Here is a 27,656-nt window from a genome sequence, read left to right on the forward strand (position 1 = left end):
TCAGGGTTGGGGGACTGTACTTGGGGTCAGTGTTCAGGGTTGGGGGACTGTACTTGGGGTCAGGTTTCAGGTTTGGGGGACTTTACTTGGGGTCAGGAGTCAGGGTTCAGTGTTGGGTGACTTTACTTGGGGTCAGGGTTGAGGGTTGGTGGACTGTACATGGGGTCAGGGTTCGGGGTTCAGGGTTGGGGGCCTGTACTTGGGATCAGGGTTCGGGGTTCAGGGTTGGGTGACTTTACTTGGGGTCAGGGGTCAGGGTTCGGTGTTGGGGGACTGCACTTGGGGTCAGAGTTCAGGGTTCTGGGTTGGGGGACTGTACTTGGGGTCAGGGTTCAGGGTTCGGGGTTGGGGAACTGTACTTGGGGTAAGGGTTCAGTGTTCAGAGTTGGGGGACTGTAGTTGGTGTCAGGGGTCAGGGTTCAGGGTTGGGGGACTGTACTTGTGGTCAGGGTTCAGGGTTCAAGGTTGGGGGACTGTACTTGGGGTCAGGGGCCAGGGTTCAGGGTTGGGGAACTGTACTTGGGGTCAGGGGTCAGCCTTCAGGGTTGGGGGACTGTACTCATGGTCAGGGTTCAGGGTTCAGGCTTGGGGGACTGTACTTGGGGTCAGGGGTCAGGGTTGGTGGACTCTTCTTGGGGTGAGGGGTCACGGTTCAGGGTTGGGGGACTGTACTCGGGGTCAGGGTTCAGGGTTCAGGGTTGGGCGACTGTACTTGGGGTCAGGGTTCAGGGTTCAAGGTTGGGGACTGTACTTGGGGTCAGGGGCCAGGGTTCAGGGTTGGTGGACTGTACTTGGGGTCAGGGGTCAGCCTTCAGGGTTGGGGGGCTGTACTCATGGTCAGGGTTCCGGGTTCAGGCTTGGGGGACTGTACTTGGGGTCAGGGTTCGGGGTTCTGAGTTGGGGGACTGTACTGGGGTTAGGGTTCAGGGTTCAGCGTTGGGGGACTGTACTTGGGGTCAGGGTTCAGGGTTGGGGGACTGTACTTGGGGTCAGGGGTCAGGGTTCACGGTTGGGGGACTGTTCTTGGCGTCAGTGTTCGAGGTTCATGATAGGGGGACTGTATTTGGGGTCAGGGGTCAGGGTTGGTGGACTCTTCTTGGGGTGAGGGGCCACGGTTCAGGGTTGGGGGACTGTACTCGGGGTCAGGGTTCAGGGTTCAGGGTTGGGCGACTGTACTTGGGGTCAGGGTTCGGGGTTCAGGGTTGGGGTACTGTACTCGGGGTCAGGGTTCAGGGTTCAGGGTTGGGCGACTGTAATTGGGGTCAGGGTTTGGGGTTGGGGGAATGTACTTGGGGTCAGGGTTCAGGGTTCAGGGTTGGGGAACGGCACTTGGGGTCAGAGTTCAGGGTTCAGGGTTGGGGGACTGTACTTGGGGTCAGAGTTCAGGGTTGGGGGACTGCACTTGGGGTCAGGGGTCAGGGTTCAGAGTTGGAAGACTGTACTTGGAGTCAGTGTTTTGGGTTCAGAGTTGGTGGACTGTACTTGGGGTCAGGGTTCAGGGTTGGGGGACTTTACTTGGGGTCAGGGTTCAGGGTTCGGGGATTGTACTTGGGGTCAGGGTTCGGGGTTCAGGTTTGGGAAACTGTACTTGGGGTGAGGGGTCAGGGTTCAGGTTTGGGGGACTGTACTTGGGGTCAGAGTTCAGGGTTCAGGTTTGGGGGACTGTACTTGGGGTCAGAGTTCTGCGTTCAGCGTTGGGGGACTGTACTTGGTGTCAGGGGTCAGGGTTCAGGGTTGAGGGGCTGTAATCGGGGTCAGGGTTCACGGTTCAGGTTTGGGGGACTGTAATTGGGGTCAGGGTAAAGGGTTGGGGGACTGTACTTGGGGTCAGGGGTCAGGGTTCAGGGGTGGGGGACTGTACTCAGGGTCAGGGGTCAGGGTTCAGGGTTGGGGGAACTGTACTTGGAGTCAGGGTTCAGGGTTGGGGGACTGTACTTGGGGTCAGGGTTCAGGGTTCAGGGTTGGGCGACTGTACTTGGGGTCAGGGTTCAGGGTTCAAGGTTGGGGACTGTACTTGGGGTCAGGGGCCAGGGTTCAGGGTTGGTGGACTGTACTTGGGGTCAGGGGTCAGCCTTCAGGGTTGGGGGACTGTACTCATGGTCAGGGTTCAGGGTTCAGGCTTGGGGGACTGTACTTGGGGTCAGGGTTCGGGGTTCAGAGTTGGGGGACTGTACTGGGGTTAGGGTTCAGGGTTCAGCGTTGGGGGACTGTACTTGGGGTCAGGGTTCAGGGTTGGGGGACTGTACTTGGGGTCAGGGGTCAGGGTTCATGGTTGGGGGACTGTTCTTGGCGTCAGTGTTCGAGGTTCATGATAGGGGGACTGTATTTGGGGTCAGGGGTCAGGGTTGGTGGACTCTTTTTGGGGTGAGGGGCCACGGTTCAGGGTTGGGGGACTGTACTCGGGGTCAGGGTTCAGGGTTCAGGGTTGGGCGACTGTACTTGGGGTCAGGGTTCGGGGTTCAGGGTTGGGGGACTGTACTCGGGGTCAGGGTTCAGGGTTCAGGGTTGGGCGACTGTACTTGGGGTCAGGGTTCGGGGTTGGGGGAATGTACTTGGGGTCAGGGTTCAGGGTTGGGGAACGGCACTTGGGGTCAGAGTTCAGGGTTCAGGGTTGGAGGACTGTACTTGGGGTCAGAGTTCAGGGTTGGGAGACTGCACTTGGGGTCAGGGGTCAGGGTTCAGAGTTGGGAGACTGTACTTGGAGTCAGTGTTTTGGGTTCAGGGTTGGTGGACTGTACGTGGGGTCAGGGGTCAGGGTTCAGGGTTGGGGGACTTTACTTGGGGTCAGACTTCAGGGTTCAGGGTTCGGGGATTGTACTTGGGTCAGGGTTCGGGGTTCAGGGTTGGGAAACTGTACTTGGGGTGAGGGGTCAGGGTTCAGGTTTGGGGGACTGTACTTGGGGTCAGAGTTCAGGGTTCAGGTTTGGGGGACTGTACTTGGGGTCAGAGTTCTGCGTTCAGCGTTGGGGGACTGTACTTGGTGTCAGGGGTCAGGGTTCAGGGTTGAGGGACTGTAATCGGGGTCAGGCTTCACGGTTCCGGTTTGGGGGACTGTAATTGGGGTCAGGGTAAAGGGTTGGGGGACTGTACTTGGGGTCAGGGGTCAGGGTTCAGGGGTGGGGGACTGTACTCAGGGTCAGGGGTCAGGGTTAAGGGTTGGGGGACTGTACTTGGAGTCAGGGTTCAGGGTTGGGGGACTGCACTTGGCTCGGGGTCAGGGTTCAGAGTTCAGGGTTGGGCGACTGTACTTGGGGTCAGGGTTCGGGGTTCAGGGTTGGGGGACTGTACTCGGGGTCAGGGTTCAGGGTTGGGCGACTGTACTTGGGGTCAGGGTTCGGGGTTGGGGGAATGTACTTGGGGTCAGGGTTCAGGGTTCAGGGTTGGGGAACAGCACTTGGGGTCAGAGTTCAGGGTTGTGGGACTGTACTTGGGGTCAGAGTTCAGGGTTGGGGGACTGCACTTGGGGTCAGGGGTCAGGGTTCAGAGTTGGGAGACTGTACTTGGAGTCAGTGTTTTGGGTTCAGGGTTGGTGGACTGTACTTGGGGTCAGGGGTCAGGGTTCAGGGTTGGGGGACTTTACTTGGGGTCAGACTTCAGGGTTCAGGGTTCGGGGATTGTACTTGGGGTCAGGGTTCGGGGTTCAGGGTTGGGGGACTGTACTTGGGGTCAGAGTTCTGCGTTCAGCGTTGGGGGACTGTACTTGGTGTCAGGGGTCAGGGTTCAGGGTTGAGGGACTGTAATCGGGGTCAGGGTTCACGGTTAAGGTTTGGGGGACTGTAATTGGGGTCAGGGTAAAGGGTTGGGGGACTGTACTTGGGGTCAGGGGTCAGGGTTCAGGGGTGGGGGACTGTACTCAGGGTCAGGGGTCAGGGTTCAGGGTTGGGGGACTGTACTTGGAGTCAGGGGTCAGGGTTCAGGGGTGGGGGACTGTACTCAGGGTCAGAGTTCAGGGTTCAGGGTTGGGGGACTGTACTTGGGGTCAGGGTTTGGGGTTCAGGGTTGGGGGACTGTACTTGTGGTCAGGGTTCGGGGTTCAGGGTTGGGCGACAGCACTTGGGGTCAGGGTTCAGGGTTCAGGGTTGGGGGACTGTACTTTGAGTCAGTGTTTTGGGTTCAGTTTTGGGGGACTGTACTTGGGGTCAGGGGTCAGGGTTCAGGGTTGGGGGACTGTACTTGGGGTCAGGGTTCAGGGTTGGGGGACTGTACTTGGAGTCAGAGTTCAGCGTTCAGGGTTGGGTGACTGTACTTGGTGTCAGGGGTCAGGGTTCAGGGTTGAGGGACTGTAATCGGGGTCAGGGTTCACGGTTCAGTTTTGGGGGTCTGTAATTGGGGTCAGGGTAAAGGGTTGGGGGACTCTACTTGCGGTCAGGGGTCAGGGTTCAGGGGTGGGAGACTGTACTCAGGGTCAGGGGTCAGGGTTCAGGTTTGGGGGACTGTAATTGGGGTCAGGGTAAAGGGTTGGGGGACTGTACTTGGGGTCAGGGTTCAGTGTTGGGGGACTATACTTGGGGTCAGGGTTCAGGGTTGGGGGACTGTACTTGGGGTCAGAGTTCAGGGTTCAGGGTTGGGGACTGTACTTGGGGTCACGTTTCAAGGTTCAGGGTTGAGGGACTGTAATCGGGGTCAGGGTTCACGGTTCAGGGTTGGGGGACTGTAATTTGGGTCAGGGTAAAGGGTTGGGGGACTGTACTTGGAGTCAGGGGTTAGGGTTCAGGGGTGGGGGACTGCACTCGGGGTCAGGGTTCAGGATTCAGGATTGGGGGACTGTACTTGGGGTCAGGGCTCAGGGTTCAGGGTTGGGGGACTGTACTTGGGGTCAGGGGTCAGGGTTCAGTGTTGGGGGACTGTACTTGGGGTGAGAGTTCATGGTTGGGGGACTGTACTTGGGGTCAGGGTTCAGGGTTGGGTGACTGTACTTGGGGTCAGGGTTCAGGGCTGGGGGACTGTACTTGGGGTCAGGGTTCAGGGTTCGGGGTTGGGGGACTGTACTTGGGGTCAGGGTTTCAGGGTTGGGGGACTGTACTTGGGGTCAGGTTTCAGCGTTCAGGGTTGAGGGACTGTAATCGGGGTCAGGGTTCACGGTTCAGGTTGGGGGACTGTAATTGGGGTCAGGGTAAAGGGTTGGGGGACTGTACTTGGGGTCAGGGGTCAGGGTTCAGGGGTGTGGGACTGTACTCGGGGTCAGGGTTCAGGGTTCGGGGTTGGGGGACTGTACTTGGGGTCAGTGTTCAGGGTTGGGGGACTGTACTTGGGGTCAGGTTTCAGGGTTCGGGGTTGGGGTACTGTACTTGGGGTCAGGGTTCGTGGTTCAGGGTTGGGGGACTGTACTTGGGGTCAGGGTTCAGGGTTCAGGGTTGTTGGACTGTACTCGGGGTCAGGGTTCTGGGATGGGGGAATGTTCTTGGGGTCAGGGTTCAGGGTTGAGGGACGGTACTTGTGGTCAGGGTTCGGGGTTGGGGGACTGTACTTGGGGTCAGGGGTCAGGGTTCAGTGTTGGGGGACTGTACTTGGAGTCAGTGTTTTGGGTTCTGGGTTGGGGGACTGTACTTGGGGTCAGAGATCAGGGTTCAGTGTTGGGGGACAGTACTTGGTGTCAGGGTTCAGGGTTCAGTGTTGGGGGACTGTACTTGGGGTCAGGGTTCGTGGCTCAGGGTTGGGTGACTTTACTTGGGGTCAGGGGTCAGGGTTCAGGGTTGGGGGACTGTACTTGGGGTCAGAGTTCAGGGTTCAGGGTTACGGGACTGTACTTGGGGTCAGGGTTCGGGGTTGGGGGACTGTACTTGGTGTCAGGGGTTAGTGTTCAGGGTTGGGGGACTGTACTTTGGGTCAGGGTTCAGGGTTGTTGGACTGTACTCGGGGTCAGGGTTCAGGGTTGGGGGACTGTACTGGGGGTCAGGGTTCAGGGTTGATGGACTGTACTTGGGGTCAGGGTTCGGGGTTGGGGGACTATACTTGGGGTCAGGGGTCAGGGTTCAGGGTTGGGGGACTGTACTTGGAGTCAGTGTTTTGAGTTCTGGGTTGGGGGACTGTACTTGGGATCAGGGTTCGGGGTTCAGTGTTGGGGGACTGTACTTTGGGTCAGGGTTCAGGGTTGTTGGACTGTACTCGGGGTCAGGGTTCAGGGTTGGGGGGCTGTACTTGGGGTCAGGGTTCAGGGTTGATGGACTGTACTTGGGGTCAGGGTTTGGGGTTGGGGGACTATACTTGGGGTCAGGGGTCAGGGTTCAGGGTTGGGGGACTGTACTTGGAGTCAGTGTTTTGGGTTCTGGGTTGGGCGACTGTACTTGGGGTCAGGGTTCAGGGTTGTTGGTCTGTACTCGGGGTCAGGGTTCAGGGTTGGGGACTGTACTTGGGGTCAGGGTTCAGGGTTGATGGACTGTACTTGGGCCAGTGTTCGGGGATGGGGGACTGTACTTGGGGTCAGGGTTTTGTGTTGGTGGACTGTACTTGGGGTCAGAGTTCAGCGTTCAGGGTTCAGGGACCCTACTTGGGGTCAGGGTTCAGGGTTGTGGGGCTGTACTTGGGGTCAGGGTTCAGGGTTGGGGGACTGTACTTGGGGTCAGAGTTCAGGGTTCAGGGTTGGGGACTGTACTTGGGGTCACGTTTCAGGGTTCAGGGTTGAGGGACTGTAATCGGGGTCAGGGTTCAGGGTTGGGGGACTGTACTTGGGGTCAGGTTTCAGGGTTCAGGGTTGAGGGACTGTAATCGGGGTCAGGGTTCACGGTTCAGGTTGGGGGACTGTAATTGGGGTCAGGGTAAAGGGTTGGGGGACTGTACTTGGGGTCAGGGGTCAGGGTTCAGGGGTGTGGGACTGTACTCGGGGTCAGGGTTCAGGGTTCGGGGTTGGGGGACTGTACTTGGGGTCAGTGTTCAGGGTTGGGGGACTGTACTTGGGGTCAGGTTTCAGGGTTCGGGGTTGGGGTACTGTACTTGGGGTCAGGGTTCGTGGTTCAGGGTTGGGGGACTGTACTTGGGGTCAGGGTTCAGGGTTCAGGGTTGTTGGACTGTACTCGGGGTCAGGGTTCTGGGATGGGGGAATGTTCTTGGGGTCAGGGTTCAGGGTTGAGGGACTGTACTTGTGGTCAGGGTTCGGGGTTGGGGGACTGTACTTGGGGTCAGGGGTCAGGGTTCAGGGTTGGGGGACTGTACTTGGAGTCAGTGTTTTGGGTTCTGGGTTGGGGGACTGTACTTGGGGTCAGGGGTCAGGGTTCAGGGTTGGGGGACTGTACTTGGGGTCAGAGATCAGGGTTCAGGGTTGGGGGACAGTACTTGGGGTCAGGGTAAAGGGTTGGGGGACTGTACTTGGAGTCAGGGGTCAGGGTTCAGGGGTGGGGGACTGTACTTGGGGTCAGGGGTCAGGGTTCAGTGTTGGGGGACTGTACTTGGGGTGAGAGTTCATGGTTGGGGGACTGTACTTGGGGTCAGGGTTCAGGGTTGGGTGACTGTACTTGGGGTCAGGGTTCAGGGCTGGGGGACTGTACTTGGGGTCAGGGTTCAGGGTTCGGGGTTGGGGGACTGTACTTGGGGTCAGGGTTCAGGGTTGGGGGACTGTACTTGGGGTCAGGTTTCAGCGTTCAGGGTTGAGGGACTGTAATCGGGGTCAGGGTTCACGGTTCAGGTTGGGGGACTGTAATTGGGGTCAGGGTAAAGGGTTGGGGGACTGTACTTGGGGTCAGGGGTCAGGGTTCAGGGGTGTGGGACTGTACTCGGGGTCAGGGTTCAGGGTTCGGGGTTGGGGGACTGTACTTGGGGTCAGTGTTCAGGGTTGGGGGACTGTTCTTGGGGTCAGGTTTCAGGGTTCGGGGTTGGGGTACTGTACTTGGGGTCAGGGTTCGTGGTTCAGGGTTGGGGGACTGTACTTGGGGTCAGGGTTCACGGTTCAGGGTTGGGGGACTGTACTTGGGGTCAGGGTTCGTGGTTCAGGGTTGGGGGACTGTACTTGGGGTCAGGGTTCAAGGTTCAGGGTTGTTGGACTGTACTCGGGGTCAGGGTTCTGGGATGGGGGAATGTTCTTGGGGTCAGTGTTCAGGGTTGGGGGACTGTACTTGTGGTCAGAGTACAGTGTTCAGGGTTGGGGGACTGTACTTGGGGTCAGGGTTCAGGGTTCGGTGTTGTGGGAATATACTTGGGGTCAGAGTTCAGGGTTCAGTGTTGGGGGACTGTACTTGGGGTCAGGGTTCAGGGTTGAGTGACTGTACTTGGGGTCAGGGTTCAGGTTTCAGAGTTGGGGGACTGTACTTGGGGTCAGGGGTCAGGGTTCAGGGTTGGGGGACTGTACTTGGGGTAAGGGTTCAGGGTTGGGGTACTGTACTTGTGATCAGGGGTCAGGCTTCAGGGTTGGGGGACTGTACTTGGGGTCAGGGTTCAGGGTTGGGGGACTGTACTTGTGATCAGGGGTCAGGGTTCGGGGTTGGGGGACTGTACTTGGTGTCTGGGTTCAGGGTTCAGGGTTGGGGGGCTGTGCTTGGGTTCAGGGTTCAGGGTTCGGGCTTGGGGTACTATACTTGGGGTCAGAGTTCAGGGTTCAGTGTTGGGGACTGTATTTGGGGTCAGGGTTCAGGGTTGAGTGACTGTACTTGGGGTCAGGGATCAGTTTTCAGATATGGGTGACTGTACTTGGGGTCAGGGTTCAGGGTTGGGGGACTGTACTTGGGGTCAGAGTTCAGGGTTGGGGGACTGTGCTTGGGGTCAGGGTTCAGGGTTCGGGGTTGGGGGACTGTAATTGGGATCAGAGTTCAGGGTTCAGGGTTGCGGGACTGTACTTGGGGTCAGAGTTCAGGGTTCAGGGTTGGGGGACTGTACTTGGGGTCAGGGTTCAGGGTTCAGGGCTGGGGGACTGTACTTGGGGTCAGGGTTCAGGGTTGCGGGACTGTACTTGGGGTCAGGGTTCAGGGTTCCGGGTTGGGTGACAGTACTTGGGGTCAGAGATCAGGGTTCAGGGTTGTGGGACTGTACTCGGGGTCAGGGTTCAGGGTTGGGCGACTACTTGGGGTCAGGGGTCAGGGTTCAGTGTTGGGGGACCGTACTTATGGTCAGGGTTCGGGGTTCGGGGTTGGGGGACTATACTTGGGGTCAGAGATGAGGGTTCAGGGTTGGGGACTGCACTTGGGGTCAGAGTTCAGGGTTCAGGGTTGGGGGACTGTACTTGGGGTCAGGGTTCAGGGTTCAGGGCTGGGGGACTGTACTTGGGGTCAGGGTTCATGGTTGGGGGAATGTACTTGGGGTCAGGGTTCAGGGTTCCGGGTTGGGAGACAGTACTTGGGGTCAGAGATCAGGGTTCAGGGTTGGGGTACTGTACTTGGGGTCAGGGTTCGTGGTTCAAGGTTGGGGGACTGTACATGGGGTCAGGGTTCAGGGTTGAGGGACTGTACTCGGGGTCAGGGTTCTGGGTTGAGCGACTGTACTTGGGGTCAGGGTTCAGTGTTGGGGGACTGTACTTGGGTCAGGGTTCAGGGTTCAGGGTTGGGGGACTGTTCTTGGGGTCAGAGTCCAGGGTTCAGGGTTGGGGGGACTGTACTTGGGGTCAGGGTTCGGGGTTCGGGGTTGGGGGACTGTACTTGGGGTCAGAGTTCAAGGTTCAGGTTTGGGGGACTGTGCTTGGGGTCAGGGTTCAGTGTTCAGGGTTTGGGGACTGTAGTTGGTGTCAGGGGTCAGGGTTCAGGGTTGGGGGACTGTACTTGGGGTCAGGGTTCAGGGTTAACGGTTGGGGGACTGTACTTGGGGTCAGGGGTCAGGGTTCAGGGTTGGGGGACTGTAGTTGGGGTCAGGGTTCAGGGTTGGGGGAATGCACTTGTGATCAGGTGCCAGGGTTCAGGGTTGGGGGACTGTACTTGTGGTCAGAGTACAGTGTTCAGGGTTGGGGGACTGTACTTGGTGTCTGGGTTCAGGGTTCAGGGTTGGGGGGCTGTACTTGGGTTCAGGGGTCTGGATTCAGGGTTGGGGGTCTGTACTTGGGGTCAGTGTTCAGGGTTCAGGGTTGGGGGACTGTACTTGTGGTCAGGGTTCAGGGTTCGGGGACTGTACTTGTGATCAGGGGTCAGGGTTCAGGGTTGGGGGACTGTACTTGTGGTCAGAGTACAGTGTTCAGGGTTGGGGGACTGTACTTGGGGTCAGGGTTCAGGGTTCGGTGTTGTGGGAATATACTTGGGGTCAGAGTTCAGGGTTCAGTGTTGGGGGACTGTACTTGGGGTCAGGGTTCAGGGTTCAGGGCAGGGTGACTGTACTTGGAGTCAGGGCTCAGGTTTCACTGTTTGGGGACTGTACTTGGTGTCAGGGTTGGGGGTTCAGGGTTGCGTGTCTGTACTTGGGGTCAGGGGTCAGGTTTCTGGGTTGGGGGACTGTACTTCGGGTCAGGGTTCAGGGTTCAGGATTGGGGGACTGTACTCGGGGTCAGGGTTCAGGGTTCAGGGCTGGGAGACTGTACTTGGGGTCAGAGTTCAGGGTTCAGGGCTGGGGGACTGTACTTGGTGTCAGGTTTCAGGATTGGGGTACTGTACTTGGGGTCAGGTTTCAGGTTTGGGGGACTGTACTTGGGGTCAGGGGTCAGGGTTGGGGGACTGTACATGGGATCAGGGTTCGGGGTTCAGGGTTGGGGGACTGTACTCGGGGTCAGGGTTCAGATTTGGGGGACTGTACTTAGGGTCAGGGGTCAGGGTTCACGGTTCAGGGTTGGGGGACTGTACTTGGGGTCAGGGTTCAGGGTTGGGTGACTGTACTTGGGGTCAGGGTTCAGATTTGGGGGACTGTACTTAGGGTCAGGGGTCAGGATTCAGGTTTGCGGGAATGTACTTGGGGTCACAGTTCAGGATTCAGTGTTGGGGGACTGTACTTGGGGTCAGAGTTCAGTGTTCAGGGTTGGGGGACTGTACTTGGGGTCAGGGGTCAGGGTTCACGGTTCAGGGTTGGGGGACTGTACTTGGGGTCAGGGGTCAGGGTTCACGGTTCAGGGTTGGGTGACTGTACTTGGGGTCAGGGTTCAGATTTGGGGGACTGTACTTAGGGTCAGGGGTCAGGATTCAGGTTTGCGGGAATGTACTTGGGGTCACAGTTCAGGATTCAGTGTTGGGGGACTGTACTTGGGGTCAGAGTTCAGTGTTCAGGGTTGGGGGACTGTACTTGGGGTCAGGGTTCGGCGTTCTGGGTTGGGGCACTGTACTCGGGGTCAGGGTTCAGCGTTCAGGGCTGGGGGACTGTACTTGGGGTCAGAGTTCAGGTTTCAGGGCTGGGGGATTGTATTTGGTGTCAGGTTTCAGGATTGGGGGACTGTTCTTGGGGTCATGTTTCAGGTTTGGGGGACTGTACTTGGGGTCAGGGGTCAGGGTTCAGTGTTGGTGGACTGTACTTGGGGTCAGGGTTCAGGGTTAGGGGACTGTACATGGGGTCAGGGTTCGGGGTTCAGGGTTGGGGGACTGTACTCGGGGTCAGGGTTCAGCGTTCAGGGTTGGGTGACTGTACTTGGGGTCAGGGGTCAGGGTTCAGGGTTCAGGGTTGGGGGACTGTACTTGGGGTCAGGGTTCAGGGTCGGGGGACTGTACTTGGGGTCAGGGGTCAGGGTTCAGATTTGGGGGACTGTACTTAGGGTCAGGGGTCAGGATTCAGGTTTGCGGGAATGTACTTGGGGTCACAGTTCAGGGTTCAGTGTTGGGGGACTGTACGTGGGGTCAGAGTTCAGTGTTCAGGGTTGGGGGACTGTACTTGGGGTCAGGGTTCAGGGTTCAGGGTTGGGGGACTGTACTTGGGGTCAGGGTTCGGCGTTCAGGGTTGGGGGACGGTACTCGGGGTCAGGGTTCAGGGTTCATGGTTGGGCGACTGTACTTGGGGTCAGGGTTCAGGGTTCAAGGTTGGGCGACTGTACTTGGGGTCAGGGTTCATGGTTGGGGGACTTTACTTGGAGTCAGGGTTCGGGGTACAGGGTTGGATGACTGTTCTTGGGGTCAGGGGTCAGGGTTCAGTGTTGGGGGACTGTTCTTGGGGTCAGGGTTCAGGGTTGGGGGACTGTACTTGGAGTAAGTGTTCGGGGTTCAGGGTTGGGTGACTGTTCCTGGGGTCAGGGGTCAGGGTTCAGTGTTGGGGGACTGTACTTGGGGTCAGAGTTCAGGGTTCAGGGTTGGGGGACTGTACTTGGGGTCAGAGTTCAGGGTTTAGGGTTGAAGGACTGTACTTGGGGTCAGGGTTCAGGCTTCGGGGTTAGGGGACTGTGCTTGGGGTCAGAGTTCAGGGTTCAGCGTTGGGGGAATGTACTTGGGGTCAGAGTTCAGGGTTCAGGATTGGGGGACTGTACTTGGGGTCAGAGTTCAGGGTTCAGGATTGGGGGACTGTACTCGGGTTCAGGGTTCAGGGCTGGGGGACGGTACTTGGGGTCAGAGTTCAGGGTTCAGGGCTGGGGGACTGTACTTGGTATCAGGTTTCAGGATTGGGGGACTGTACTTGGGGTCAGGGGTCAGGGTTCAGTGTTGGTGGACTGTACTTGGGGTCAGGGTTCAGGGTTGGGGGACTGTACATGGGGTCAGCGTTCGGGGTTCAGTGTTGGGGGACTGTACTCGGGGTCAGGGTTCAGCGTTCAGGGTTGGGTGACTGTACTTGGGGTCAGGGTTCAGGGTTCAGGATTGGGGGACTGTACTCGGGGTCAGGGTTCAGGGATCGGGGCTGCGGGACTGTACTTGGGGTCAGAGTTCAGGGTTCAGGATTGGGGGACTGTACTTGGGGTCAGAGTTCAGGGTTCAGGATTGGGGGACTGTACTTGGGTTCAGGGTTCTGGGCTGGGGGACGGTACTTGGGGTCAGAGTTCAGGGTTCAGGGCTGGGGGACTGTACTTGGTATCAGGTTTCAGGATTGGGGGACTGTACTTAGGGTCAGGGGTCGGGTTCAGGTTTGGGGGAATGTACTTGGGGTCACAGTTCAGGGTTCAGGGTTGGGGAACTGTACTTGGGGTCAGAGTTCAGGGTTCAGGGTTGGGGGACTGTACTTGGGGTCAGGGTTCAGGGTTCAGGGTTGGGGGACTGTACTTGGGGTCAGGGTTCGGTGTTCAGGGTTGGGGGACTGTACTCGGGGTCAGGGTTCAGGGTTGGGGGACTATACTTGGGGCCAGGGTTCAGGGTTCAGCGTTGGGCGACTGTACTTGGGGTCAGGGTTCAGGATTCAGGGTTGGGGGGCTGTACTTGGAGTCAGGGTCCGGGTTCAGGGTTGGGGGACTATACTTGGGGCCAGGGTTCAGGGTTCAGCGTTGGGCGACTGTACTTGGGGTCAGGGTTCAGGATTCAGGGTTGGGGGGCTGTACTTGGAGTCAGGGTCCGGGGTCAGGGTTGGGGGACTCTACTTGGGGTCAGGATTCAGGGTTCGTGGTTGGGGGACTGTACTTAGGGTCAGAGTTCAGGGTTGGGGGAATGTACTTGGGGTCAGGGTTCAGGGTTCCGGGTGGGGGGACTGTTCTTGGGGTCAGAGTTCAGGGTTCAGTGTTGGGGGACTGTACTTGGGGTCAGAGTTCAGGGTTCAGTGTTGGGAGACTGTTCTTGGGGTCAGAGATCAGGGTTCAGGGTTGTGGGACTGTACTCGGGGTCAGGGTTCAGTGTTCAGGGTTGGGGGACTATACTTGGGGTCAGGGTTCAGGGTTCTGGGTTGGGGGACTGTAGTTGGTGTCAGGGGTCAGGGTTCAGGGTTGGAGGACTATACTTGGGGTCAGGGTTCAGGGTTAACGGTTGGGGGACTGTACTTGGGGTCAGGGGTCAGGGTTCAGGGTTGGGGACTGTACTTGGGGTCAAGGTTCAGTGCTCAGGGTTGGGGGACTATACTTGGGGTCAGGGTTCAGGGTTCTGGGTTGGGGGACTGTAGTTGGTGTCAGGGGTCAGGGTTCAGGGTTGGGGGACTATACTTGGGGTCAGGGTTCAGGGTTAACGGTTGGGGGACTGTACTTGGGGTCAGGGGTCAGGGTTCAGGGTTGGGGGACTGTACTTGGGGGCAGGGGTCAGGCTTCAGTGTTGGGGGACTGTACTTGGGGTCAGGGTTCAGGGTTGGGGGACTGTACTTGTGATCAGGGGTCAGGGTTCGGGGTTGGGGGACTGTGCTTGGGTTCAGGGTTCAGGGTTCGGGCTTGGGGTACTATACTTGGGGTCAGAGTTCAGGGTTCAGTGTTGGGGACTGTACTTGGGGTCAGGGTTCAGTGACTGTACTTGGGGTCAGGGATCAGTTTTCAGAGTTGGGTGACTGTACTTGGGGTCAGGGTTCAGGGTTCAGGGTAGGGTGACTGTACTTGGGGTCAGGGTTCAGGGTTGGGGAATGTACTTGGGGTCAGAGTTCAGGGTTGGGGGACTGTGCTTGGGGTCAGGGTTCAGGGTTCGGGATTGGGGGACTGTAATTGGGATCAGAGTTCAGGGTTCAGGGTTGCGGGACTGTACTTGGGGTCAGAGTTCAGGGTTCAGGGTTGGGGGACTGTACTTGGGGTCAGGGTTCAGGGTTCAGGGCTGGGGGACTGTACTTGGGGTCAGGGTTCAGGGTTCAGGGTTGGGGGAATGTACTTGGGGTCAGGGTTCAGGGTTCCGGGTTGGGTGACAGTACTTGGGTTCAGGGTTCAGGGCTGGGGGACTGTACTTGGGGTCAGGGTTCAGGGTTCAGGGTTGGGGGAATGTACTTGGGGTCAGGGTTCAGGGTTCCGGGTTGGGTGACAGTACTTGGGGTCAGAGATCAGGGTTCAGGGTTGGGGTACTGTACTTGGGGTCAGGGTTCGTGGTTCAAGGTTGGGGGACTGTACATGGGGTCAGGGTTCAGGGTTGAGGGACTGTACTCGGGGTCAGGGTTCTGGGTTGGGCGACTGTACTTGGGGTCAGGGTTCAGTGTTCAGTGTTGGGGGACTGTACTTGGGGTCAGAGTTCGGGGTTCGGGGTTGGGGGACTGTACTTGGGGTCAGAGTTCAGGGTTCAGGGTTGGGGGACTGTACTTGGGGTCAGGGTTCAGTGTTCAGGGTTCGGGGACTGTAGTTGGTGTCAGGGGTCAGGGTTCAGGGTTGGGGGACTGTTCTTGGGGTCAGAGTTCAGGGTTCAGGTTTGGGGGACTGTACTTGGGGTCAGGGGTCAGGGTTCAGTGTTGGTGGACTGTACTTGGGGTCAGGGTTCAGGGTTGGGGGACTGTACATGGGGTCAGGGTTCGGGTTTCAGGGTTGGGGGGCTGTACTCGGGGTCAGGGTTCTGCGTTCAGGGTTGGGTGACTGTACTTGGGGTAAGGGGTCAGGGTTCAGGGTTCAGGGTTGGGGGATTGTACTTGGGGTCAGGGTTCAGGGCTGGGGGACTGTACTTGGGGTCAGGGGTCAGGGTTCAGATTTGGGGGACTGTACTTAGGGTCAGGGGTCAGGATTCAGGTTTACGGGAATGTACTTGGGGTCACAGTTCAGGGTTCAGTGTTGGGGGACAATACGTGGGGTCAGAGTTCAGTGTTCAGGGTTGGGGGGACTGTACTTGGGGTCAGGGTTCAGGGTTCAGGGTTGGGGGACTGTACTTGGGGTCAGGGTTCGGCGTTCAGGGTTGGGGGACGGTACTCGGGGTCAGGGTTCAGGGTTCATGGTTGGGCGAATGTACTTGGGGTCAGGGTTCAGGGTTCAGGGTTGGGCGACTGTACTTGGGGTCAGGGTTCAGGGTTGGGGGACTTTACTTGGAGTCAGGGTTCGGGGTACAGGGTTGGATGACAGTTCTTGGGGTCAGGGGTCAGGGTTCAGTGTTGGGGGACTGTTCTTGGGGTCAGAGTTCAGGGTTCAGGGTTGGGGGACTGTACTTGGAGTAAGTGTTCGGGGTTCAGGGTTGGTTGACTGTTCCTGGGGTCAGGGGTCAGGGTTCAGGGTTGGGGGACTGTACTTGGGGTCAGAGTTCAGGGTTCAGTGTTGGGGGACTGTACTTGGGGTCAGAGTTCAGGGTTTAGGGTTGAAGGACTGTACTTGGGGTCAGGGTTCAGGCTTCGGGGTTGGGGGACTGTACTTTTGGTCAGAGTTCTGGGTTCAGCGTTGGGGGAATGTACTTGGGGTCAGAGTTCAGGGTTCAGGATTAGGGGACTGTACTTGGGGTCAGAGTTCAGGGTTCAGGATTGGGGGGCTGTACTCGGGGTCAGGGTTCAGGGTTCTGGGCTGGGGGACGGTACTTGGGGTCAGAGTTCAGGGTTCAGGGCTGGGGGACTGTACTTGGGGTCAGGTTTCAGGTTTGGGGGACTGTACCTGGGGTCAGGGGTCAGGGTTCAGTGTTGGTGGACTGTACTTGGGGTCAGGGTTCAGGGTTGGGGGACTGTACATGGGGTCAGGGTTCGGGGTTCAGTGTTGGGGGACTGTACTCGGGGTCAGGGTTCAGCGTTCAGGGTTGGGTGACTGTACTTGGGGTCAGGGGTCAGGGTTCAGGGTTCAGGACTGGCGGACTGTACTTGGGGTCAGGGTTCAGATTTGGGGGACTGTACTTGGGGTCAGGGTTCAGGGATCGGGGCTGCGGGACTGTACTTGGGGTCAGAGTTCAGGTTTCAGGGTTGGGGGACTATACTTGGGGTCAGGGTTCGGGGTTCAGGATTGTGGGACTGTACTTGGGGTCAGGGTTCAGTGTTCAGGGTTTGGGGATTGTACTTGGGATCAGGTTTCAGGTTTGGGGGACTGTACTTGCGGTCAGGGTTCAGGGTTGGGGGACTGTACATGGGGTCAGGGTTCGGGGTTCAGGGTTGGGGGACTGTACTCGGGGTCAGAGTTCAAGGTTGGGTGACTGTACTTGGGGTCAGGGTTCAGGGTTGGGGAACTGTATTTGGGGTCAGAGTTCAGGGTTCAGGGTTGGGTGAGTGTTCTTGGGGTCAGGGGTCAGGATTCAGGTTTGGGGGACTGTACTTAGGGTCAGGGGTCGGGTTCAGGTTTGGGGGAATGTACTTGGGGTCACAGTTCAGGGTTCAGTGTTGGGGAACTGTACTTGGGGTCAGAGTTCAGGGTTCAGGGTTGGGGGACTGTACTCGGGGTCAGGGTTCAGGGTTGGGCGACTACTTGGGTTCAGGGTTGGGGTTCAGTGTTGGGTGACTTTACTTGGGGTCAGGGGTCAGGGTTCAGGGTTGGGGGACTGTACTTATGGTCAGGGTTCGGGGTTCGGGGTTGGGGGACTATACTTGGGGTCAGAGATCAGGGTTCAGGGTTGGGGACTGTACTTGGGGTCAAGGTTCAGTGTTCAGTGTTGGGGGACTGTACTTGGGGTCAAGGTTCAGTGTTCAGGGTTGGGGGACTGTACTTGTGGTCAGGGTTCAGGGTTCTGGGTTGGGGGACTGTAGTTGGTGTCAGGGGTCAGGGTTCAGGGTTGGGGGACTATACTTGGGGTCAGGGTTCAGGGTTAACGGTTGGGGGACTGTACTTGGGGTCAGGGTTCAGGGTTGGGGGACTGTACTTGGGGTCAGGGTTCAGGGTTGGGGTACTGTACTTGTGATCAGGGGTCAGGCTTCAGGGTTGGGGGACTGTACTTGGGGTCAGGGTTCAGGGTTGGGGGACTGTACTTGTGATCAGGGGTCAGGGTTCGGGGTTGGGGGACTGTACTTGGTGTCTGGGTTCAGGGTTCAGGGTTGGGGGGCTGTGCTTGGGTTCAGGGTTCAGGGTTCGGGCTTGGGGTACTCTACTTGGGGTCAGAGTTCAGGGTTCAGTGTTGGGGACTGTACTTGGGGTCAGGGTTGAGTGACTGTACTTGGGGTCAGGGATCAGTTTTCAGAGTTGGGTGACTGTACTTGGGGTCAGGGTTCAGGGTTCAGGGCAGGGTGACTGTATTTGGGGTCAGGGTTCAGTGTTGGGGGACTGTACTTGGGGTCAGAGTTCAGGGTTGGGGGACTGTGCTTGGGTTCAGGGTTCGGGGTTGGGGGACTGTAATTGGGATCAGAGTTCAGGGTTCAGGGTTGCGGGACTGTACTTGGGGTCAGAGTTCAGGGTTCAGGGTTGGGGGACTGTACTTGGGGTCAGGGTTCAGGGCTGGGGGACTGTACTTGGGGTCAGAGTTCAGGGTTCAGGGCTGGGGGACTGAACTTGGTGTCAGGTTTCAGGATTGGGGTCCTGTACTTGGGGTCAGGTTTCAGTGTTGGTGGATGTACTTGGGGTCAGGGTTCAGGGTTGGGGGACTGTACATGGGATCAGGGTTCGGGGTTCAGGGTTGGGGGACTGTACTCGGGGTCAGGGTTCAGCGTTCAGGGTTGGGTGACTGTACTTGGGGTCAGGGGTCAGGGTTCACGGTTCAGGGTTGGGGGACTGTACTTGGGGTCAGGGTTCAGGGTTGGGGGACTGTACTTGGGTCAGGGTTCAGATTTGGGGGACTGTACTTAGGGTCAGGGGTCAGGATTCAGGTTTGCGGGAATGTACTTGGGGTCACAGTTCAGGGTTCAGTGTTGGGGGACTGTACTTGGGGTCAGAGTTCAGTGTTCAGGGTTGGGGGACTGTACTTGGGGTCAGGGTTCGGCGTTCTGAGTTGGGGGACTGTACTCGGGGTCAGGGTTCAGTGTTCAGGGCTGGGGGACTGTATTTGGTGTCAGGTTTCAGGATTGGGGGACTGTTCTTGGGGTCATGTTTCAGGTTTGGGGGACTGTACTTGGGGTCAGGGGTCAGGGTTCAGTGTTGGTGGACTGTACTTGGGGTCAGGGTTCAGGGTTGGGGGACTGTACATGGGGTCAGGGTTCGGGGTTCAGGGTTGGGGGACTGTACTCGGGGTCAGGGTTCAGCGTTCAGGGTTGGGTGACTGTACTTGGGGTAAGGGGTCAGGGTTCAGGGTTCAGGGTTGGGGGACTGTACTTGGGGTCAGGGTTCAGGGTCGGGGGACTGTACTTGGGGTCAGGGGTCAGCGTTCAGATTTGGGGGACTGTACTTAGGGTCAGGGGTCAGGATTCAGGTTTGCGGGAATGTACTTGGGGTCACAGTTCAGGGTTCAGTGTTGGGGGACTGTACGTGGGGTCAGAGTTCAGTGTTCAGGGTTGGGGGACTGTACTTGGGGTCAGGGTTCAGGGTTGGGGGAATGTACTTGGGGTCAGGGTTCGGCGTTCAGGGTTGGGGGACGGTACTCGGGGTCAGGGTTCAGGGTTCATGGTTGGGCGACTGTACTTGGGGTCAGGGTTCAGGGTTGGGCGACTGTACTTGGGGTCAGGGTTCATGGTTGGGGGACTTTACTTGGAGTCAGGGTTCGGGGTACAGGGTTGGATGACTGTTCTTGGGGTCAGGGGTCAGGGTTCAGTGTTGGGGGACTGTTCTTGGGGTCAGAGTTCAGGGTTCAGGGTTGGGGGACTGTACTTGGAGTAAGTGTTCGGGGTTCAGGGTTGGGTGACTGTTCCTGGGGTCAGGGGTCAGGGTTCAGGGTTGGGGGACTGTACTTGGGGTCAGAGTTCAGGGTTCAGGGTTGGGGGACTGTACTTGGGGTCAGAGTTCAGGGTTTAGGGTTGAAGGACTGTACTTGGGGTCAGGGTTCAGGCTTCGGGGTTGGGGGACTGTACATGGGGTCAGGGTTCGGGGTTCAGTGTTGGGGGACTGTACTCGGGGTCAGGGTTCAGCGTTCAGGGTTGGGTGACTGTACTTGGGGTCAGGGGTCAGGGTTCAGGATTGGCGGACTGTACTTGGGGTCAGGGTTCAGTTTTGGGGGACTGTACTTGGGGTCAGGGTTCAGGGATCGGGGCTGCGGGAATGTACTTGGGGCCAGAGTTCAGGTTTCAGGGTTGGGGGACTATACTTGGGGTCAGGGTTCGGGGTTCAGGATTGTGGGACTGTACTTGGGGTCAGGGTTCAGTGTTCAGGGTTTGGGGATTGTACTTGGGATCAGGTTTCAGGTTTGGGGGACTGTACTTGCGGTCAGGGTTCAGGGTTGGGGGACTGTACTTGGGATCAGGGTTCGGGGTTCAGGGTTGGGGGACTGTACTTGGGGTCAGTGTTCAGGGTTGGGGGACTGTACTTGGGGTCAGGTTTCAGCTTTGGGGGACTTTACTTGGGGTCAGGAGTCAGGGTTCAGTGTTGGGTGACTTTACTTGGGGTCAGGGTTGAGGGTTGGTGGACTGTACATGGGGTCAGGGTTCGGGGTTCAGGGTTGGGGGCCTGTACTTGGGATCAGGGTTCGGGGTTCAGGGTTGGGTGACTTTACTTGGGGTCAGGGGTCAGGGTTCGGTGTTGGGGGACTGCACTTGGGGTCAGAGTTCAGGGTTCTGGGTTGGGGGACTGTACTTGGGGTCAGGGTTCAGGGTTCGGGGTTGGGGAACTGTACTTGGGGTAAGGGTTCAGTGTTCAGAGTTGGGGGACTGTAGTTGGTGTCAGGGGTCAGGGTTCAGGGTTGGGGGACTGTACTTGTGGTCAGGGTTCAGGGTTCAAGGTTGGGGGACTGTACTTGGGGTCAGGGGCCAGGGTTCAGGGTTGGGGAACTGTACTTGGGGTCAGGGGTCAGCCTTCAGGGTTGGGGGACTGTACTCATGGTCAGGGTTCAGGGTTCAGGCTTGGGGGACTGTACTTGGGGTCAGGGTTCAGGGTTGGTGGACTCTTCTTGGGGTGAGGGGTCACGGTTCAGGGTTGGGGGACTGTACTCGGGGTCAGGGTTCAGGGTTCAGGGTTGGGCGACTGTACTTGGGGTCAGGGTTCAGGGTTCAAGGTTGGGGACTGTACTTGGGGTCAGGGGCCAGGGTTCAGGGTTGGTGGACTGTACTTGGGGTCAGGGGTCAGCCTTCAGGGTTGGGGGGCTGTACTCATGGTCAGGGTTCCGGGTTCAGGCTTGGGGGACTGTACTTGGGGTCAGGGTTCGGGGTTCAGAGTTGGGGGACTGTACTGGGGTTAGGGTTCAGGGTTCAGCGTTGGGGGACTGTACTTGGGGTCAGGGTTCAGGGTTGGGGGACTGTACTTGGGGTCAGGGGTCAGGGTTCACGGTTGGGGGACTGTTCTTGGCGTCAGTGTTCGAGGTTCATGATAGGGGGACTGTATTTGGGGTCAGGGGTCAGGGTTGGTGGACTCTTCTTGGGGTGAGGGGCCACGGTTCAGGGTTGGGGGACTGTACTCGGGGTCAGGGTTCAGGGTTCAGGGTTGGGCGACTGTACTTGGGGTCAGGGTTCGGGGTTCAGGGTTGGGGTACTGTACTCGGGGTCAGGGTTCAGGGTTCAGGGTTGGGCGACTGTAATTGGGGTCAGGGTTTGGGGTTGGGGGAATGTACTTGGGGTCAGGGTTCAGGGTTCAGGGTTGGGGAACGGCACTTGGGGTCAGAGTTCAGGGTTCAGGGTTGGGGGACTGTACTTGGGGTCAGAGTTCAGGGTTGGGGGACTGCACTTGGGGTCAGGGGTCAGGGTTCAGAGTTGGAAGACTGTACTTGGAGTCAGTGTTTTGGGTTCAGAGTTGGTGGACTGTACTTGGGGTCAGGGTTCAGGGTTGGGGGACTTTACTTGGGGTCAGGGTTCAGGGTTCGGGGATTGTACTTGGGGTCAGGGTTCGGGGTTCAGGTTTGGGAAACTGTACTTGGGGTGAGGGGTCAGGGTTCAGGTTTGGGGGACTGTACTTGGGGTCAGAGTTCAGGGTTCAGGTTTGGGGGACTGTACTTGGGGTCAGAGTTCTGCGTTCAGCGTTGGGGGACTGTACTTGGTGTCAGGGGTCAGGGTTCAGGGTTGAGGGGCTGTAATCGGGGTCAGGGTTCACGGTTCAGGTTTGGGGGACTGTAATTGGGGTCAGGGTAAAGGGTTGGGGGACTGTACTTGGGGTCAGGGGTCAGGGTTCAGGGGTGGGGGACTGTACTCAGGGTCAGGGGTCAGGGTTCAGGGTTGGGGGAACTGTACTTGGAGTCAGGGTTCAGGGTTGGGGGACTGTACTTGGGGTCAGGGTTCAGGGTTCAGGGTTGGGCGACTGTACTTGGGGTCAGGGTTCAGGGTTCAAGGTTGGGGACTGTACTTGGGGTCAGGGGCCAGGGTTCAGGGTTGGTGGACTGTACTTGGGGTCAGGGGTCAGCCTTCAGGGTTGGGGGACTGTACTCATGGTCAGGGTTCAGGGTTCAGGCTTGGGGGACTGTACTTGGGGTCAGGGTTCGGGGTTCAGAGTTGGGGGACTGTACTGGGGTTAGGGTTCAGGGTTCAGCGTTGGGGGACTGTACTTGGGGTCAGGGTTCAGGGTTGGGGGACTGTACTTGGGGTCAGGGGTCAGGGTTCATGGTTGGGGGACTGTTCTTGGCGTCAGTGTTCGAGGTTCATGATAGGGGGACTGTATTTGGGGTCAGGGGTCAGGGTTGGTGGACTCTTTTTGGGGTGAGGGGCCACGGTTCAGGGTTGGGGGACTGTACTCGGGGTCAGGGTTCAGGGTTCAGGGTTGGGCGACTGTACTTGGGGTCAGGGTTCGGGGTTCAGGGTTGGGGGACTGTACTCGGGGTCAGGGTTCAGGGTTCAGGGTTGGGCGACTGTACTTGGGGTCAGGGTTCGGGGTTGGGGGAATGTACTTGGGGTCAGGGTTCAGGGTTGGGGAACGGCACTTGGGGTCAGAGTTCAGGGTTCAGGGTTGGAGGACTGTACTTGGGGTCAGAGTTCAGGGTTGGGAGACTGCACTTGGGGTCAGGGGTCAGGGTTCAGAGTTGGGAGACTGTACTTGGAGTCAGTGTTTTGGGTTCAGGGTTGGTGGACTGTACGTGGGGTCAGGGGTCAGGGTTCAGGGTTGGGGGACTTTACTTGGGGTCAGACTTCAGGGTTCAGGGTTCGGGGATTGTACTTGGGTCAGGGTTCGGGGTTCAGGGTTGGGAAACTGTACTTGGGGTGAGGGGTCAGGGTTCAGGTTTGGGGGACTGTACTTGGGGTCAGAGTTCAGGGTTCAGGTTTGGGGGACTGTACTTGGGGTCAGAGTTCTGCGTTCAGCGTTGGGGGACTGTACTTGGTGTCAGGGGTCAGGGTTCAGGGTTGAGGGACTGTAATCGGGGTCAGGCTTCACGGTTCCGGTTTGGGGGACTGTAATTGGGGTCAGGGTAAAGGGTTGGGGGACTGTACTTGGGGTCAGGGGTCAGGGTTCAGGGGTGGGGGACTGTACTCAGGGTCAGGGGTCAGGGTTAAGGGTTGGGGGACTGTACTTGGAGTCAGGGTTCAGGGTTGGGGGACTGCACTTGGCTCGGGGTCAGGGTTCAGAGTTCAGGGTTGGGCGACTGTACTTGGGGTCAGGGTTCGGGGTTCAGGGTTGGGGGACTGTACTCGGGGTCAGGGTTCAGGGTTGGGCGACTGTACTTGGGGTCAGGGTTCGGGGTTGGGGGAATGTACTTGGGGTCAGGGTTCAGGGTTCAGGGTTGGGGAACAGCACTTGGGGTCAGAGTTCAGGGTTGTGGGACTGTACTTGGGGTCAGAGTTCAGGGTTGGGGGACTGCACTTGGGGTCAGGGGTCAGGGTTCAGAGTTGGGAGACTGTACTTGGAGTCAGTGTTTTGGGTTCAGGGTTGGTGGACTGTACTTGGGGTCAGGGGTCAGGGTTCAGGGTTGGGGGACTTTACTTGGGGTCAGACTTCAGGGTTCAGGGTTCGGGGATTGTACTTGGGGTCAGGGTTCGGGGTTCAGGGTTGGGGGACTGTACTTGGGGTCAGAGTTCTGCGTTCAGCGTTGGGGGACTGTACTTGGTGTCAGGGGTCAGGGTTCAGGGTTGAGGGACTGTAATCGGGGTCAGGGTTCACGGTTAAGGTTTGGGGGACTGTAATTGGGGTCAGGGTAAAGGGTTGGGGGACTGTACTTGGGGTCAGGGGTCAGGGTTCAGGGGTGGGGGACTGTACTCAGGGTCAGGGGTCAGGGTTCAGGGTTGGGGGACTGTACTTGGAGTCAGGGGTCAGGGTTCAGGGGTGGGGGACTGTACTCAGGGTCAGAGTTCAGGGTTCAGGGTTGGGGGACTGTACTTGGGGTCAGGGTTTGGGGTTCAGGGTTGGGGGACTGTACTTGTGGTCAGGGTTCGGGGTTCAGGGTTGGGCGACAGCACTTGGGGTCAGGGTTCAGGGTTCAGGGTTGGGGGACTGTACTTTGAGTCAGTGTTTTGGGTTCAGTTTTGGGGGACTGTACTTGGGGTCAGGGGTCAGGGTTCAGGGTTGGGCGACTGTACTTGGGGTCAGGGTTCAGGGTTGGGGGACTGTACTTGGAGTCAGAGTTCAGCGTTCAGGGTTGGGTGACTGTACTTGGTGTCAGGGGTCAGGGTTCAGGGTTGAGGGACTGTAATCGGGGTCAGGGTTCACGGTTCAGTTTTGGGGGTCTGTAATTGGGGTCAGGGTAAAGGGTTGGGGGACTCTACTTGCGGTCAGGGGTCAGGGTTCAGGGGTGGGGGACTGAACTCAGGGTCAGGGGTCAGGGTTCAGGTTTGGGGGACTGTAATTGGGGTCAGGGTAAAGGGTTGGGGGACTGTACTTGGGGTCAGGGTTCAGTGTTGGGGGACTATACTTGGGGTCAGGGTTCAGGGTTGGGGGACTGTACTTGGGGTCAGAGTTCAGGGTTCAGGGTTGGGGACTGTACTTGGGGTCACGTTTCAAGGTTCAGGGTTGAGGGACTGTAATCGGGGTCAGGGTTCACGGTTCAGGGTTGGGGGACTGTAATTTGGGTCAGGGTAAAGGGTTGGGGGACTGTACTTGGAGTCAGGGGTTAGGGTTCAGGGGTGGGGGACTGCACTCGGGGTCAGGGTTCAGGATTCAGGATTGGGGGACTGTACTTGGGGTCAGGGCTCAGGGTTCAGGGTTGGGGGACTGTACTTGGGGTCAGGGGTCAGGGTTCAGTGTTGGGGGACTGTACTTGGGGTGAGAGTTCATGGTTGGGGGACTGTACTTGGGGTCAGGGTTCAGGGTTGGGTGACTGTACTTGGGGTCAGGGTTCAGGGCTGGGGGACTGTACTTGGGGTCAGGGTTCAGGGTTCGGGGTTGGGGGACTGTACTTGGGGTCAGGGTTCAGGGTTGGGGGACTGTACTTGGGGTCAGGTTTCAGCGTTCAGGGTTGAGGGACTGTAATCGGGGTCAGGGTTCACGGTTCAGGTTGGGGGACTGTAATTGGGGTCAGGGTAAAGGGTTGGGGGACTGTACTTGGGGTCAGGGGTCAGGGTTCAGGGGTGTGGGACTGTACTTGGGATCAGGGTTCAGGGTTCGGGGTTGGGTGACTGTACTTGGGGTCAGTGTTCAGGGTTGGGGGACTGTACTTGGGGTCAGGTTTCAGGGTTCGGGGTTGGGGTACTGTACTTGGGGTCAGGGTTCGTGGTTCAGGGTTGGGGGACTGTACTTGGGGTCAGGGTTCAGGGTTCAGGGTTGTTGGACTGTACTCGGGGTCAGGGTTCTGGGATGGGGGAATGTTCTTGGGGTCAGGGTTCAGGGTTGAGGGACGGTACTTGTGGTCAGGGTTCGGGGTTGGGGGACTGTACTTGGGGTCAGGGGTCAGGGTTCAGTGTTGGGGGACTGTACTTGGAGTCAGTGTTTTGGGTTCTGGGTTGGGGGACTGTACTTGGGGTCAGAGATCAGGGTTCAGTGTTGGGGGACAGTACTTGGTGTCAGGGTTCACGGTTCAGTGTTGGGGGACTGTACTTGGGGTCAGGGTTCGTGGCTCAGGGTTGGGTGACTTTACTTGGGGTCAGGGGTCAGGGTTCAGGGTTGGGGGACTGTACTTGGGGTCAGAGTTCAGGGTTCAGGGTTACGGGACTGTACTTGGGGTCAGGGTTCGGGGTTGGGGGACTGTACTTGGTGTCAGGGGTTAGTGTTCAGGGTTGGGGGACTGTACTTGGGATCAGGGTTCGGGGTTCAGTGTTGGGGGACTGTACTTTGGGTCAGGGTTCAGGGTTGTTGGACTGTACTCGGGGTCAGGGTTCAGGGTTGGGGGGCTGTACTTGGGGTCAGGGTTCAGGGTTGATGGACTGTACTTGGGGTCAGGGTTTGGGGTTGGGGGACTATACTTGGGGTCAGGGGTCAGGGTTCAGGGTTGGGGGACTGTACTTGGAGTCAGTGTTTTGGGTTCTGGGTTGGGCGACTGTACTTGGGGTCAGGGTTCAGGGTTGTTGGTCTGTACTCGGGGTCAGGGTTCAGGGTTGGGGGACTGTACTTGGGGTCAGGGTTCAGGGTTGATGGACTGTACTTGGGCCAGTGTTCGGGGATGGGGGACTGTACTTGGGGTCAGGGTTTTGTGTTGGTGGACTGTACTTGGGGTCAGAGTTCAGCGTTCAGGGTTCAGGGACCCTACTTGGGGTCAGGGTTCAGGGTTGTGGGGCTGTACTTGGGGTCAGGGTTCAGGGTTGGGGGACTGTACTTGGGGTCAGAGTTCAGGGTTCAGGGTTGGGGACTGTACTTGGGGTCACGTTTCAGGGTTCAGGGTTGAGGGACTGTAATCGGGGTCAGGGTTCAGGGTTGGGGGACTGTACTTGGGGTCAGGTTTCAGGGTTCAGGGTTGAGGGACTGTAATCGGGGTCAGGGTTCACGGTTCAGGTTGGGGGACTGTAATTGGGGTCAGGGTAAAGGGTTGGGGGACTGTACTTGGGGTCAGGGGTCAGGGTTCAGGGGTGTGGGACTGTACTCGGGGTCAGGGTTCAGGGTTCGGGGTTGGGGGCTGTACTTGGGGTCAGTGTTCAGGGTTGGGGGACTGTACTTGGGGTCAGGTTTCAGGGTTCGGGGTTGGGGTACTGTACTTGGGGTCAGGGTTCGTGGTTCAGGGTTGGGGGACTGTACTTGGGGTCAGGGTTCAGGGTTCAGGGTTGTTGGACTGTACTCGGGGTCAGGGTTCTGGGATGGGGGAATGTTCTTGGGGTCAGGGTTCAGGGTTGAGGGACTGTACTTGTGGTCAGGGTTCGGGGTTGGGGGACTGTACTTGGGGTCAGGGGTCAGGGTTCAGGGTTGGGGGACTGTACTTGGAGTCAGTGTTTTGGGTTCTGGGTTGGGGGACTGTACTTGGGGTCAGGGGTCAGGGTTCAGGGTTGGGGGACTGTACTTGGGGTCAGAGATCAGGGTTCAGGGTTGGGGGACAGTACTTGGGGTCAGGGTAAAGGGTTGGGGGACTGTACTTGGAGTCAGGGGTCAGGGTTCAGGGGTGGGGGACTGTACTTGGGGTCAGGGGTCAGGGTTCAGTGTTGGGGGACTGTACTTGGGGTGAGAGTTCATGGTTGGGGGACTGTACTTGGGGTCAGGGTTCAGGGTTGGGTGACTGTACTTGGGGTCAGGGTTCAGGGCTGGGGGACTGTACTTGGGGTCAGGGTTCAGGGTTCGGGGTTGGGGGACTGTACTTGGGGTCAGGGTTCAGGGTTGGGGGACTGTACTTGGGGTCAGGTTTCAGCGTTCAGGGTTGAGGGACTGTAATCGGGGTCAGGGTTCACGGTTCAGGTTGGGGGACTGTAATTGGGGTCAGGGTAAAGGGTTGGGGGACTGTACTTGGGGTCAGGGGTCAGGGTTCAGGGGTGTGGGACTGTACTCGGGGTCAGGGTTCAGGGTTCGGGGTTGGGGGACTGTACTTGGGGTCAGTGTTCAGGGTTGGGGGACTGTTCTTGGGGTCAGGTTTCAGGGTTCGGGGTTGGGGTACTGTACTTGGGGTCAGGGTTCGTGGTTCAGGGTTGGGGGACTGTACTTGGGGTCAGGGTTCACGGTTCAGGGTTGGGGGACTGTACTTGGGGTCAGGGTTCGTGGTTCAGGGTTGGGGGACTGTACTTGGGGTCAGGGTTCAGGGTTCAGGGTTGTTGGACTGTACTCGGGGTCAGGGTTCTGGGATGGGGGAATGTTCTTGGGGTCAGTG

Source organism: Carcharhinus amblyrhynchos, chromosome 17 (genome assembly GCF_965287045.1).
Source record: "Carcharhinus amblyrhynchos chromosome 17, sCarAmb.v2.hapA, whole genome shotgun sequence".
NCBI lineage: Eukaryota > Metazoa > Chordata > Chondrichthyes > Carcharhiniformes > Carcharhinidae > Carcharhinus > Carcharhinus amblyrhynchos.